General features: G+C 49.0%; 1 protein-coding gene across 1 annotated transcript in view; it reads right to left on the bottom strand.

Annotated features, from left to right (window-relative positions):
* The window catches only part of dcdc2c (doublecortin domain containing 2C), a 124475-nt gene that overhangs the window by 28393 nt on the left and 83015 nt on the right, over positions 1-13067 (bottom strand). The gene's annotated exons all lie outside the window — the stretch shown is intronic.

Raw genomic sequence — 13067 nt, forward strand, 5'->3', positions numbered from 1 at the left:
CATGAACCTGATTTCCATACATTTTAATAAATTAACATGTGCTTACCAGCCTTGATGCCATAATGTCCTCCCATGCCTTATCCTCCCACCAAGTCAGCATCATGTCATGTTGGCGCAAATCACTACTGCTTTTCAAAAACAAGAATCAGCTATGATGACCAAGCCTGAGGCACAGAGGTACGTATAGCCGCTGGGTGGCGAGGGATATGACTGGGCAGTGCCACCCTGGCAGTGCCATTTGGGCAATGCCAGGTACACTCTCTGAGGAGCCCCATTGGTGGAGTTTCCCCTTTTATAAGGTGGGAGGTAGGAGAGCCGCAATGCCTGCGAGGGAGGGCCGGCTGTTGCCTCTTATTCCCAAGTTTCCCAGAGATCCCTCATAGTTTTGTTGGCCCTCGATACATCTCTGGAGTGAAGTCTCACTCTACTTCCCTCAGCTGATTTCTTCCACTTCAAGTGCCAAAACTAGCTCATCCCCATTAACAATGATGCTATAATACAGATGCATGATTTAATGTTATTATTACATAATTTATGATAATTTTTGAAAAGCAGGACAATTGAACACAAAATAATCATGTTTAATAAGAAGGCATCCATTGCAATTGTTTAAAATGCAGATGTATCAGAAGTTACAAAGAGATCATAAGGAAAAACAAAAGATGAGTCAGATCAGAAAGATGATTTTTTGCAAAACGGATATTATTGAGATGACAGAAGACCCTGAGAAGCTCAATCATTGTTTCAGATTTGAAAAAGTTGGAATTTTTTGTTGTACTTGTAAACTTATGTAGATTTGATCCTTTGTTTTATAACCTGGTTTAATATCATACGGCTGTTCTGAAACTGCCAATTCTCCCCAGTCAAGAGCAGACATTTTGTGCATTGCTGCTTTTCCCCCACATTCTTCTGTTTTGTCTTACTTGTAACTTTATACATATAAACATACACTGATATGAATTAAAGTACCATTGAAATGTTAAAAATCTTAACATATCTTGATCTCTGGTGAAAACATTTATAAAAAAATACTGTTAATTAATTATTTCCTACTCCTGCCTCCAACTTTCACACCTATTCCAGCTGGTGCTGTGTGTGCGAGACAACTTCATACTTTTGACAAATGCTGTTTTGAACCCAACAACCAACAGGAGTTTTCTTCCTGATCTCTTGCTATCTTCCCCCACTCTCAATTTTCATTTCTTTCTGTCTGTCTATCCTTCTGGTCCAGAAGTTTATCTTTCACTTTGGTTATCTTTTTTTGTCTGTTTTTAATTGTGTTCCTCTCTTCAGCACCTCAGCCAACGGTTGACAAGACTGAGACCCACTACAATGCCTGAAGAAGTACCTTATTTGGAAGGATCTATTTGAAAATAGATTTCAAGATACTTAGGGTCATGCTATGGACAATCAGGGAGAGCCCATCGAGGCGAAATGTTACTATTATCATGGAAAAGTTATTAAGAAAGAAGACAGGAAATGTGGATATCTGTATAGCACATTATTATATCTCCACACACAACAAATGATCTTGAAATGCTGTTATGCAAGCAGGTCCCACAGGCATTTTCACAGAATCCTACAGTGCAGAAGGAGGCCATTTGGTCCATCGAGTCTGCACCGACCACAATCCCACCCAGGCATCATCCCCATAACTCTACGTATTTACCCTAGCTTGTCCTCCTGACACTAAGCTGCAATTTATCATGGCCATTTATCATAACCCGCACATCTTTGGACTGTGGGAGGAAACTGGAGCACACAGACGAAACCCATGCAGGCACAGGGAGAATATACAAACTCCATACTGACAGTCACCCGAGGCTGGAATTGAATCCGAGCACCTGGTGCTGTTAGGCAGCAGTGCTAACCCCCACTGTGCCACTGTGTCGCCCAGTGCAAACTCCACACAGACAGTAACCTGAGGCCAGAATTGAAGCCGGGTCATTGCCCACATGGCACCGCTAGGGCAGCACTGCCTAGTCTGTCCCTCGCCACCTGGGGGCTATACATACCTCTGTACTTCAGGCTTGGTCATCACAGCTGATTCTCGTGTACACTCCAATCATTTATTTGGTCCTCTGTAAATTTAACTAAAACTGAAGGATAATCAATGCATTTTACTGTCTGGCTTGCTGTCTGTGAGAATACTTCAATAAGATGGCCTGCTTACCCTGGTTGATGACATCACTGTTTTTTTTTATTAGTGTCACAAGTAGGCTTACATTAACACTGCAATGAAGTTACTGTGAAAATCCCCTAGTCACCACACTCTGGCGCCTGTTCGGGTACACCGAGGGAGAATTTAGTATGGCCATTGCACCTAACCAGCAAGTCTTTTGGACTGTGGGGGGAAACCGGAGTGCCCGGAGGAAACCCACACAGACACAGGGAGGACGAGCAGACTCCACACAGGCACTAACACAAGCAGGGAATCGAACCTGGGTCCCTGGCACTGTGAGACAGCAGTGCTAACAATACCTGAAGATCCTCTTGACTTGACACCAAATTGAAACTGATGTTGGGACTGGAAAAATCCACACCTCAGAGATTGCTACATCTTTATGGGCAGCTGTGTCTGAGATCAGTGGAAAGTGCCATCACTTCAGCGTAAACTGTGAAATTCTGTTGGTAATATCTTCATCATCAAAGTTGGATAAAAATTTTATTCCAGGCTGAATTTAAACCCAAATCTCAGAAGTGAGGGTGAACCAATGCATTGTATCAACCAATCTTTAGAATTCAGTTCTATTTATATAGTTAGTGAGAGGTAGGGATTAGGCCATGTGTGAAATTGCAAAGTGCCAGAGAGTTAATTTCACTGTAAGTGATTCCACTAAATATGTGACCGACCTAACGGCAGTTATTGAATTGAACAGTATAGAAGTTTACTCCAAAATCAATTTGTCTCTTTGCTTAAAAAAAAATGACCACTGCCGCCCAAAGACATGAGATTTTATTCTTGAGTAGATCAATTCCCTCCTCGGAGGCACTACACACTTGATTATTCTGCCCAAGTCTAATCTAATCATTTATTAAGGTGGAAAGAAAGGTAATGTTTAAACTGTGATACATTTCCTTGCTGTCGTTGATTGATGGTACAACTTTTTAAGCATTGATTGTGAAATATTGGCTATCTGCTGCATCAATTATGTTTAGTGGGAAGCAACGGCAATTATGAAATGTCGCGGCATATCCATCATTCAGTAGTTTCTATGTTTGATTCTTTTTATACTTACAGATTAACTTAGTAAAATTCAAGAAACCGGATAGATTCCAAATAAAAGGAATAAAATGATAACTTACCGAAAGCTAAGAACCTTACGATGAAACATGATAGAATATGTATGTTTTAGCATTGAATTGGACTTAAAAATTGGACTTGGCAAACTTGAAATTCTTATTTTACCAATTTCTCTGTTGAATTCAAATAACTTGCCCTGTGATTCAAGGTTTTTTGCTCTTGTTATATTTTGGGTAGCTTAAAAAAGTAAAGTTTAAAGTTAAAGTAAAGTTTATTTCTTAGTCACAAGTAAGGCTTACATTAACGCTGCAGTGAAGTTACTGTGAAATTCCCCTAGTCGCCACAGTCCGGCGCCTGTTCGGCTCAATGCACCTAACCAGCACGTCTTTCAGACTGTGGGAGGAAACCGGAGCACCCAGAGGAAACCCATGCAGACACGGGGAAAACATGCAAACTCCACACAGACAGTGACCCAAGCCGGAAATCGAACCCGGGTCTCAGGCACTGTGAGGCAGCAGTGCTAATCACTGTGCCACCGTGCCACCCAAAAAACAGAAGATAACTGTCATGAGAATATCACTTTAGTGATATCAACTTATTCTGATGAAAAGAAGAAATAGAGTAGGGCCAAACATAAGGGGCGATTCTCCCAACAGTGCTGAATTGACGGGAAAACTGGTCTAGATCACAACTGTTTTTTCAGCGCAACTTCAGACCCGAAATCTCCCCACTCTGGGTAATGCAGAGGTCACAATCGTGAATATCATGAAAAGCTCGGGGGGGCGGGGTCTATTTGCGCCAAAGAGCCTGAAAGCGGTGGGATGAACAGGAACCCGCGCATGCGCACATCGCTGGGAGATCACGGAAAAGACCATCCAGCATCCAGCTCACTGTCATCCAAACCCCACACACATCGCTGGCCTCATCACTGGCCCCCACAACCCCCCCACACACATCGCTGGCCTTATCACTGGCTCGCATAACCCCCCCCCCCCCCACAGATATCGCTGGCCTCATTGCTGGCCCCCACAACCCCCCCCCCACAGACATCATTGGTCTCATTGGTGGTCTCCACACACATCGCTGGCCTCCACAACCCCCCCACGGACATCACTAGCCTCATCGCTGGCCCGCACAACCCCCCACAGACATCACTGGCCCCTCTCCCCCATACAAACATCGCTGCCCCCCTCCCCCATACAGACAGTGCTGCCGCCCCCCCCCATCTCCCCCCACATACAGACATGGCTGCCAGCTCACCCCATGCCCCCATAGATTTGGATAAAGCGGGAACACAATCCCTCCATCCCTTGAACATACTGTCCTCACTGCTGCCCTGCAGAGAACTAGCATTGTGCTGACATGCACAACCCCAGCTTGTGATCATTCCCTCTCTTGAATGGAAGCCTTGAGTATTGCACCCCCCCTGGATACAGCAGCCTATTGAATGGCAGCCAATCAGCACCCTGAGGGATGAATGACACTCAACTGAATGCAGTCTTCAAAATCTCTCACAAGTAATTGTTACCAACTGGCCCCTGACTGGCCACACTCACTGCACCTGCACTCCCCTAATATGCCAGAGCAGTATATAAGCTGCAGGAATGGACACAGCCAGTCACACCACAAAGATGGCTGCTTGTAAACCGGCTCCCAGATTTTCTGAGGCAGACCAGGAGCGCCTGCTAAATACTGTGGAGGAGAAACGTGATCATCTGTTCTTATTTTTAAAAAATCTGTTCCCCGGCCAGGGCCCAAGGGGTGCATCTGCCACGGCATTGTGGGAGGAGGTGGCAGAAGTGGTGAATGCCAGGAGCCTGACACCGTGTTCTGGCCAGCAGTGTTGGAAAAAAATGTACAACCTTCTTCGAGCAGCAAGGGTGAGTGAGCATCCCTCTTGGAACCGCGCACATGCTTGGCATGGATCTCCAACCCTGCTTAGACACCTGAAGGGCATGCGCCAAGTTACCCTTCCCCCAGGAACAGAATCTAACCCCTTCCCCTCACCCTCAACGAGCACCCTTCAGTGGTGACTGCCTTCCCCGAAACTGCCAGCACATTGCCCGAGACACAGGCATGCATTGCGCACCATGCACTGCAATATGTTAATGCTTGCTATCCACCTTATGTTCCCACAGGAAAAGGACATTCACAACGTACCTGAGACAACACAGACTGGTGGTGGTGTGTCTGACCTGCGGCAGCTGAGTAGCATGGAGGAACGTGCCATGGAGCTGGCAGGGGGTGATGGGCCATCCCGAATGGTCACCGACAGCCAGGTCGGCGTCCAGCATGCAAGTGAGCAGAAGCTCACCCTCAACCTTGGTCCTCCTCTCAGTAAGTGCGATGCTGCATGGAATGTTTTGCTTCCCTGCCCCGAATGTGTGTTATTTTTTCCAGCTCTGGACCCAGAGGAACCCGGCCCTTCGGGTGTTGCCACCGCCCCCGCTGCTCTGGAGCAAACTGTCCACAACTCCTGGATCACACCCCGGAGAGAGACACTGAGGAATCCTCCGAGGGCAGCACCACTGAAGCGTCACCGGCATGTACCAAACAAATACTTAGGGCTGAATAAGATGGGAAAGGCAGACAGCTCTACCACAACCCCCAATGCCCCCTCCCCCCAAACAGAAGCAAAGTCAGCGTGCAGCTAACCCACTCTATGCCAACCTGCCCCTCAGCCTTGACACACACTGCGGCAGGCTTAACAAAGGCCGAGTAGAACTTCTGTCCTTCACTGGGAAGCAGGTTCCACACTCTGGAGCTCCATCAGTCCTGGAGGTGCATTAGGAGCCACAGACGAGACTGCAAGAGAAGGAATGCAGTCCAATGGATCCACAGAACTGGTAAGTACTGGGTTTTGGGCAGGGAGGGTTTCCGCTGGTCAGGGAGAGGTACTAGGGGGCAGGTTTGGTTGTAAGGCTGAGGAGAGTTAGGGAGAAAGTGGGGGTGGGGGGGTGTTTGATCTTAAATGAGCCACTCCCAATTCACAAAAGGCAGCCCCCGAAGAATGAACTCCCACTTTCCTTCCCACCCTTTGAAGGTTGCATTAAAATAAACAAGATGCCCTTTCCTGCCCAGCAGTTCATGCCAACCGTTTTACGATGTGAGAAGCATATTATCAGGGTCAATTGGCTTGTGTGTGTGTGTGTGTGTGTGTGTGTGGACAGAGCGCATAAAATGCACAGCCTTTTGCATCGCATGACTTTGAATCACTATCATATCCACTGCCACACAGTCGCAACCTTGCAGAATTAGCATAAACACCATTTACGCCATTTCTTACGATTTCTGTGGCTCTTCCTCTTAACTTACAGTGAGAGGAGCCCTGTGGATATTCACCCTTATTATCTCTATGCATTATAGATGGGATAGTTTTACTAATGTGCCAGCTAATCTGCTGAGCTTCATTCCTTTTGCACTGTTTCCATAGCCTTCCAACTATTCAATGATTGCATTTAATTTGTGAACTGTAGGCGGTCTGCTCATTTAGGTGGCAGTGTTTTGGTGTTATTGTGCAAAGCAGATTTCTAGATAGGCAGTTTTCTAATCCTTCCTTAAATGCGTGTACATGGTTTTAGGAAGAGGCAAGGTTGCTTTACTTTGGCCCTGTTAACATGTAGAGATCTTTAATCTCCACTTTCCAGAAAAGGTGATAAAAGCACAAGAGAAAGTGTGAAGAAGATATACAAATTAGCAGAACTAAAAGGGTACAGCTATCAGGAAAGGCTGAACAGGCGTCGATTCATCTCTCTAGAAAATTGAAGTCTGAGAGGTGACTGAGTAGAGTAGACTGAAAGACGATGTTTTCTCTTGGACGGGAATCCAAGTGGAGGGGACATAAATAGAAAATAAGTCCATGAGGTATTCAGGAAAAATTGATTTGCTGGGAGAGTGGTTAGAATGTGGAACTTGTGACTACGTGGAGTGGTTGAGGCGACTACACATTTACAGAGAAAGCTAGATAAACACAACCATCTTCAGCCAGAAGTAACGAGCGGATGATCCATCTCAGCCTCCTCCTCAGCCTCCTCCTGAGGACCCGAGCAATACATATTCCAATCTTCAGCTGATTTAATTCACTTCATGTGATATCAAGAAATGGCCGAAGGCACTGAACACTGGCTGTGGGCCCTGACAACATTCCAGCAATAGACTTATGCTCCCGAACTAGCCACATTCCTAACCACGCTGTTCCAGCACAGCTACAACACCGGCATCTACCCAGCAATGTGGAAAATTGGCCAGGTATATCCTGTACACAAAAAGCAAGACAAATCCAACCTTGCCAATTACCACCCCATCAGTCTACTCTCAATTGTTAAAATGATGGTAGATGTTGCCAACAGTGCTATCAAGCAGCACTTACTCAGCAATAACCTGCTCACTGACACTCAGTTTGGGCTCCACCAGGGCCACTCAGCTCTTGTCCTCATAACAGCCTTGGTTCAAACATGGACAAAAGAGACAAGCACTAAAAGATAAATGAGATTGGTCCTTGCCATCAAGGCTGCACTTGACCAAGTTTGGCATCAAGGAGTCTAAAGAAAACTGGAGTCAATATAAATATGAGGGAAAACTCTCTGTTGAGGGTAGAAGTTTAGCCGCCACCAGGAGACAGACCCAGACCTCTCCTGCCATTAAGTGGGCCTGGCTGCATTATGTTTCATCATGACACGCTTGTTTAAATCCAGCCCTGTGAAACGCTTACATTGTTTAATGTTTGTTTCCAACACTAAATCAATGAAAATAAAATTTGAGAGAGATGCAGGGGTGTGGTGAACCATCGTTGGTTACCACTGGGGGTTGTTATTATGTTACTGTTGGGCTAGAGTGTTGTTACTGTGGGGGTTGTACAATGTTGTTGGGTTAGGGTGTTTACCTGTTATAAGTGTTATCATGGCACATCCCGGTGGGGCCCCGCCTCCGGTGGCGAGGTATAAGACCCTCTGCTCCGGCAGGACCCCTTCAGTCTGAACTGGTGTATTCGTGTTAGTAGTTCCTTTGTTAGACAATAAAAGCCTTCAATACCGAAGCCTTGTTCCACGTGCTTGATTGTCGCGCATCAATTTTATTGTCTAACAGAAAACTCTCAGCTGTACAAAAAAAGAGTATGGAACAGATCTTAAAACCAGATCGTCTGGCGCTGGACCCACGTGCGGTCGGTGCCGCTAACACCTTCGACCACTGGTGGAAGTGTTTCGAAGACTACCTGGCTGCCTCTGTAGCTATTACTACAGACAGTGACAAACTCCAAGTCCTCCACGCAAGGGTAAGCGACACGATTTATCTCGCGATTCGTGCGGCTCCCACTTACCCGAGGGCCGTCGAGCTCCTGAAGAAACGATACACGAAACCACCCAACGAGATACACGCTCGTTACCTCCTCGCTACACGACGTCGGCAGTCGGGCGAAACCATGGAGGACTACGCCAATGAGCTCCTGCAGCTTGCCAGGGGTTGCGATTGTAAAGACGTATCGGCCGAACAATATATGTACGACCTCGCCCGAGACGCGTTCGTAGCAGGGGTAGGGTCCTCGTACATCAGGCTTAAATTGCTGGAAAAGGGGAACCTCGACTTGACCCAAGCGATGGAGATGGCTGAGATGCTGGAAGCGGCGTCGAAAAGCTTGGCGCTGTACCCCGAGGACCACGTGCAGTCAACGTGGCAGGAGCAAGCTCAGCTCCCTCCTCGCCCCGCTAACCCGCGCTCCCAGATCGATCCGACGACGGCAGCAGCTCCAGGTGGCCAGCGATGCTATTTTTGCGGTGGGGCCAAGCATCCACGGCAACAGTGTCCGGCAAGAACGGCTATCTGCAGCCAGTGCGGTAAAAAAGGCCACTACGGTAAAGTCTGCAGGTCGAAGTCTAAAAACGGCAGTGCAGCTTGTAACCCTCCAGAACGGAGACAATCTCCTTCGGCGTCGCAGTACCCATGAGGTCCGACCACGTGCGAACCCAGGACGGCGCCATCGTGGCTGACGGAGGAGGAGGAAGACCACCAGGAGTCGCTGCGTTTGGCGCCCTCGCCCACGTGCGATTCATGGGGGCGGCCATCATGGTCCACGACGACTAGGAGCGACCAGCAGGGGTCCTCAGCATCAACATCGGCGGCATGCAGTGACGCCCAGGGGCCAACGGTGGCGTCGATCTCCCTGGACCAGACAAAGCACCACAGGCTTGAGAATTCAATGATAGATATCAAGGTAAATGGTCGAACTGTGAATTGTCTGTTTGACAGTGGGAGCACCGAAAGTTTCATACACCCTGAAACTGCTAAAAGGTGTGGACTCCGGGTTCTCCCTGCCAAGCAGACAATTTCCATGGCATCACGGTCCCGGTCTGTACCGATCCAAGGACGATGTATGGTAACTCTTGAGGTACAGGGCACAATTTACGAGCAATACAGGCTCCTTGTGTTACCTCACCTTTGTGCGCCAATTCTCCTCGGACTAAACTTTATGGTCCACATGAAGAGTGTGATCCTACAGTACGGTGGGCCACTCCCTTCACTGGCAGTAGGGAATCAGCCGCAGCCTCCAAATTGCCCAAAGCGCCCCGCATGCAATCTTTCCACTCTGAAAATCACTACACCATCCCTATTTAAGAATCTGGTACCAGGCTGCAAGCCCATCGCTACTAAAAGTAGGCGTTACAGCGCTGAGGACCGGATCTTTATTAGATCTGAGGTTCAGCGGCTCCTCAAGGAAGGGATCATACAAGCCAGTGCTAGTCCGTGGAGAGCGCAGGTCGTGGTAGTCAAAAGCGGGAACAAACCTCGGATGGTCATCGACTACAGTCAGACCATTAATCGTTATACGCAGCTGGATGCGTATCCTCTCCCGCGCATTTCTGATATGGTCAATCAGATTGCGCAGTACCGAGTGTTCTCTACCATAGACCTTAAGTCCGCCTACCATCAACTCCCCATCCGCCCAGAGGACCGACAATACACGGCTTTTGAGGCGGATGGTCGTCTATACCAATTCCTCAGGGTTCCATTTGGTGTCACCAATGGGGTCTCGGTCTTCCAGCGTGCTATGGACCGAATGGTGGACCAGAACGGGTTGCGGGCTACCTTCCCGTACCTGGATAACGTCACCATCTGCGGCCATGACCAGCAGGACCATGACACGAATCTCCAACACTTTCTGCGCACCGCATCTCGCCTGAACCTGACCTATAACAGGGAGAAGTGCGTATTCCGTACGCGCAGGTTAGCCATCCTCGGATACGTGGTGGAAAACGGGGTCATTGGCCCTGATCCAGACCGTATGCGCCCCCTTACTGAACTTCCCTTGCCCGCTAGCACGAAAGCACTGAGGAGATGCCTCGGGTTCTTTTCGTACTATGCGCAGTGGGTCCCCAACTACGCGGACAAAGCTCGTCCGCTCATCAAGTCCACGACCTTCCCACTTACGCCGGAGGCCCAATTGGCCTTCAAGGCTTTGAAAAGCGACATCTCGAAAGCCACGATGCACGCGGTGGATGAATCCATCCCTTTCCAGGTGGAGAGTGATGCATCTGATTTCGCCCTAGCCGCCACACTAAACCAGGCAGGCAGGCCCGTCGCGTTCTTTTCCCGCACCCTTCAAGGCCCCGAAATTCGGCACTCAGCGGTGGAGAAGGAGGCTCAGGCCATTGTGGAGGCAGTCAGACACTGGCGCCATTACCTGGCGGGGAAGCGGTTCACTCTGATCACGGATCAACGATCCGTGGCGTTTATGTTCAGCAACACGCAGAGGGGCAAGATCAAGAACGATAAGATCTTGCGGTGGAGAATTGAGCTCTCCACCTATAATTACGATATTATGTATCGTCCAGGGAAGCTCAATGAGCCCTCGGATGCCCTCTCGCGCGGAACATGCGCCATCATGCAGGAGGACCGCTAGAAGGCCCTCCACAATGACCTGTGTCATCCTGGAGTCACCAGACTCTACCATTTCGTCAAAGCCCGCAACCTGCCCTACTCGGTGGAGGATGTCAGGTCAGTGACGAGAAGCTGTCGGATTTGCGCAGAATGCAAACCACACTTTTATCGACCAGACCGGGCACAATTGGTCAAGGCCACTCGCCCTTTTGAGAGGCTGAGTGTGGATTTTAAGGGCCCCCTTCCCTCAACGGACCGGAACGTCTATTTCCTCAACATAATAGACGAGTACTCCCGGTTCCCGTTTGTTGTCCCCTGTGCGGACACGTCGACTGCCACCGTCATCAAGGCATTCAGTGAGCTTTTTACCCTGTTCGGGTACCCCTGCTACATTCATAGCGACAGGGGCTCGTCGTTCATGAGCAACGACTTGAGGCAATTCCTGCTCTCATTCGGGATTGCCTCTAGTAGAACCACGAGCTACAACCCTAGGGGTAACGGACACGTGGAAAGGGAGAATGCTACAGTCTGGAAGGCTGTCCTACTGGCACTGAAATCCAGGGGCCTTCCAGTCTCCCGTTGGCAGGAGGTCCTTCCAAATGCACTCCATTCTATCCGCTCCCTCCTGTGTACGGCAACCAATGCTACTCCCCACGAGAGGATGTTCTCATTCCCTCGGAAGTCGTCCTCGGGGATCTCATTGCCAGCCTGGTTGACGTACCCAGGACCCGTCCTTCTGCGGCGACATGTGAGGGCTCGCAGGTCCGACCCCTTGGTCGAACCGGTCCAACTCCTCCACGCCAACCCTCAGTATGCCTATGTGGCATATCCTGACGGGCGAGAGGACACTGTCTCCATTAGAGACCTGGCGCCCGCAGGGGACGTAGCAACTCCTGTCGCTCCTATTCCCCCTGTCACGAATCCACTACTCCTCATTGCTTCCCCAGACGTGGCGCGGTCAGCACCGGGACCAGTGCATAACAGTTCTACTCCCATGTACAGCTTGCCTGAGACTCGGAGATCGGCGCCACCACCGAAGGTTCCAGGATCCCCTGCACCATCGCCTCACCAGGGCCAACCGGCCCGGGAGTCCTTGAGGGGACAGCCGGACGTTGTTTTGGAGAGAACGCCACCGCAAGCACCTGCTCCGGTTTCGCAACCGGTGTTGAGGAGATCACAGCGTCGGTGCGGTCCTCCAGACCGTCTGGACTTGTGAATTCTGTACATATGACCTGTTTTTTTCTTGCACCCCGCCGCCTTTTGTTTTTAAAGGAGGGGTGAATGTGGTGAACCATCGTTGGTTACCACTGGGGGTTGTTATTATGTTACTGTTGGGCTAGGGTGTTGTTACTGTGGGGGTTGTACAATGTTGTTGGGTTAGGGTGTTTACCTGTTATAAGTGTTATCATGGCACATCCCGGTGGGGCCCCGCCTCCGGTGGCGAGGTATAAGACCCTCTGCTCCGGCAGGACCCCTTCAGTCTGAACTGGTGTATTCGTGTTAGTAGTTCCTTTGTTAGACAATAAAAGCCTTCAATACCGAAGCCTTGTTCCACGTGCTTGATTGTCGCGCATCAATTAAATTTTCCAGTCCTGCCCACTGTGAAAATCGTCCCGGGCGGGACTGACAATTTAATGGACCAATAAAAAGTCCGTTGACTGGGAAATCCCACCTGTATAATGCAAGGCTTATGTGACATTGCACATTTTGCACTTTTGGCCAAAGTCAAAATTGCCTCCAGTGCGTTTTCAGCTAGAATGTATATCGTTTTGATACTTAAATCAGTCTTGATTCCGGATAAGCTGCTGCTGTCAATAAGTTGACTTTTACAATGGGAGACGCCAGAAAGGAGCAAACTAGGCCAGGTGACCTGGCAAGCTGCAACTCTCAAAGATCCTAAAGACAGATCTGAAGGTATATCTCGAATGCACACATACACAGTGCATTGAAT

This window comes from Mustelus asterias, chromosome 5 (assembly GCF_964213995.1).
Source record: "Mustelus asterias chromosome 5, sMusAst1.hap1.1, whole genome shotgun sequence".
Taxonomy (NCBI): domain Eukaryota; kingdom Metazoa; phylum Chordata; class Chondrichthyes; order Carcharhiniformes; family Triakidae; genus Mustelus; species Mustelus asterias.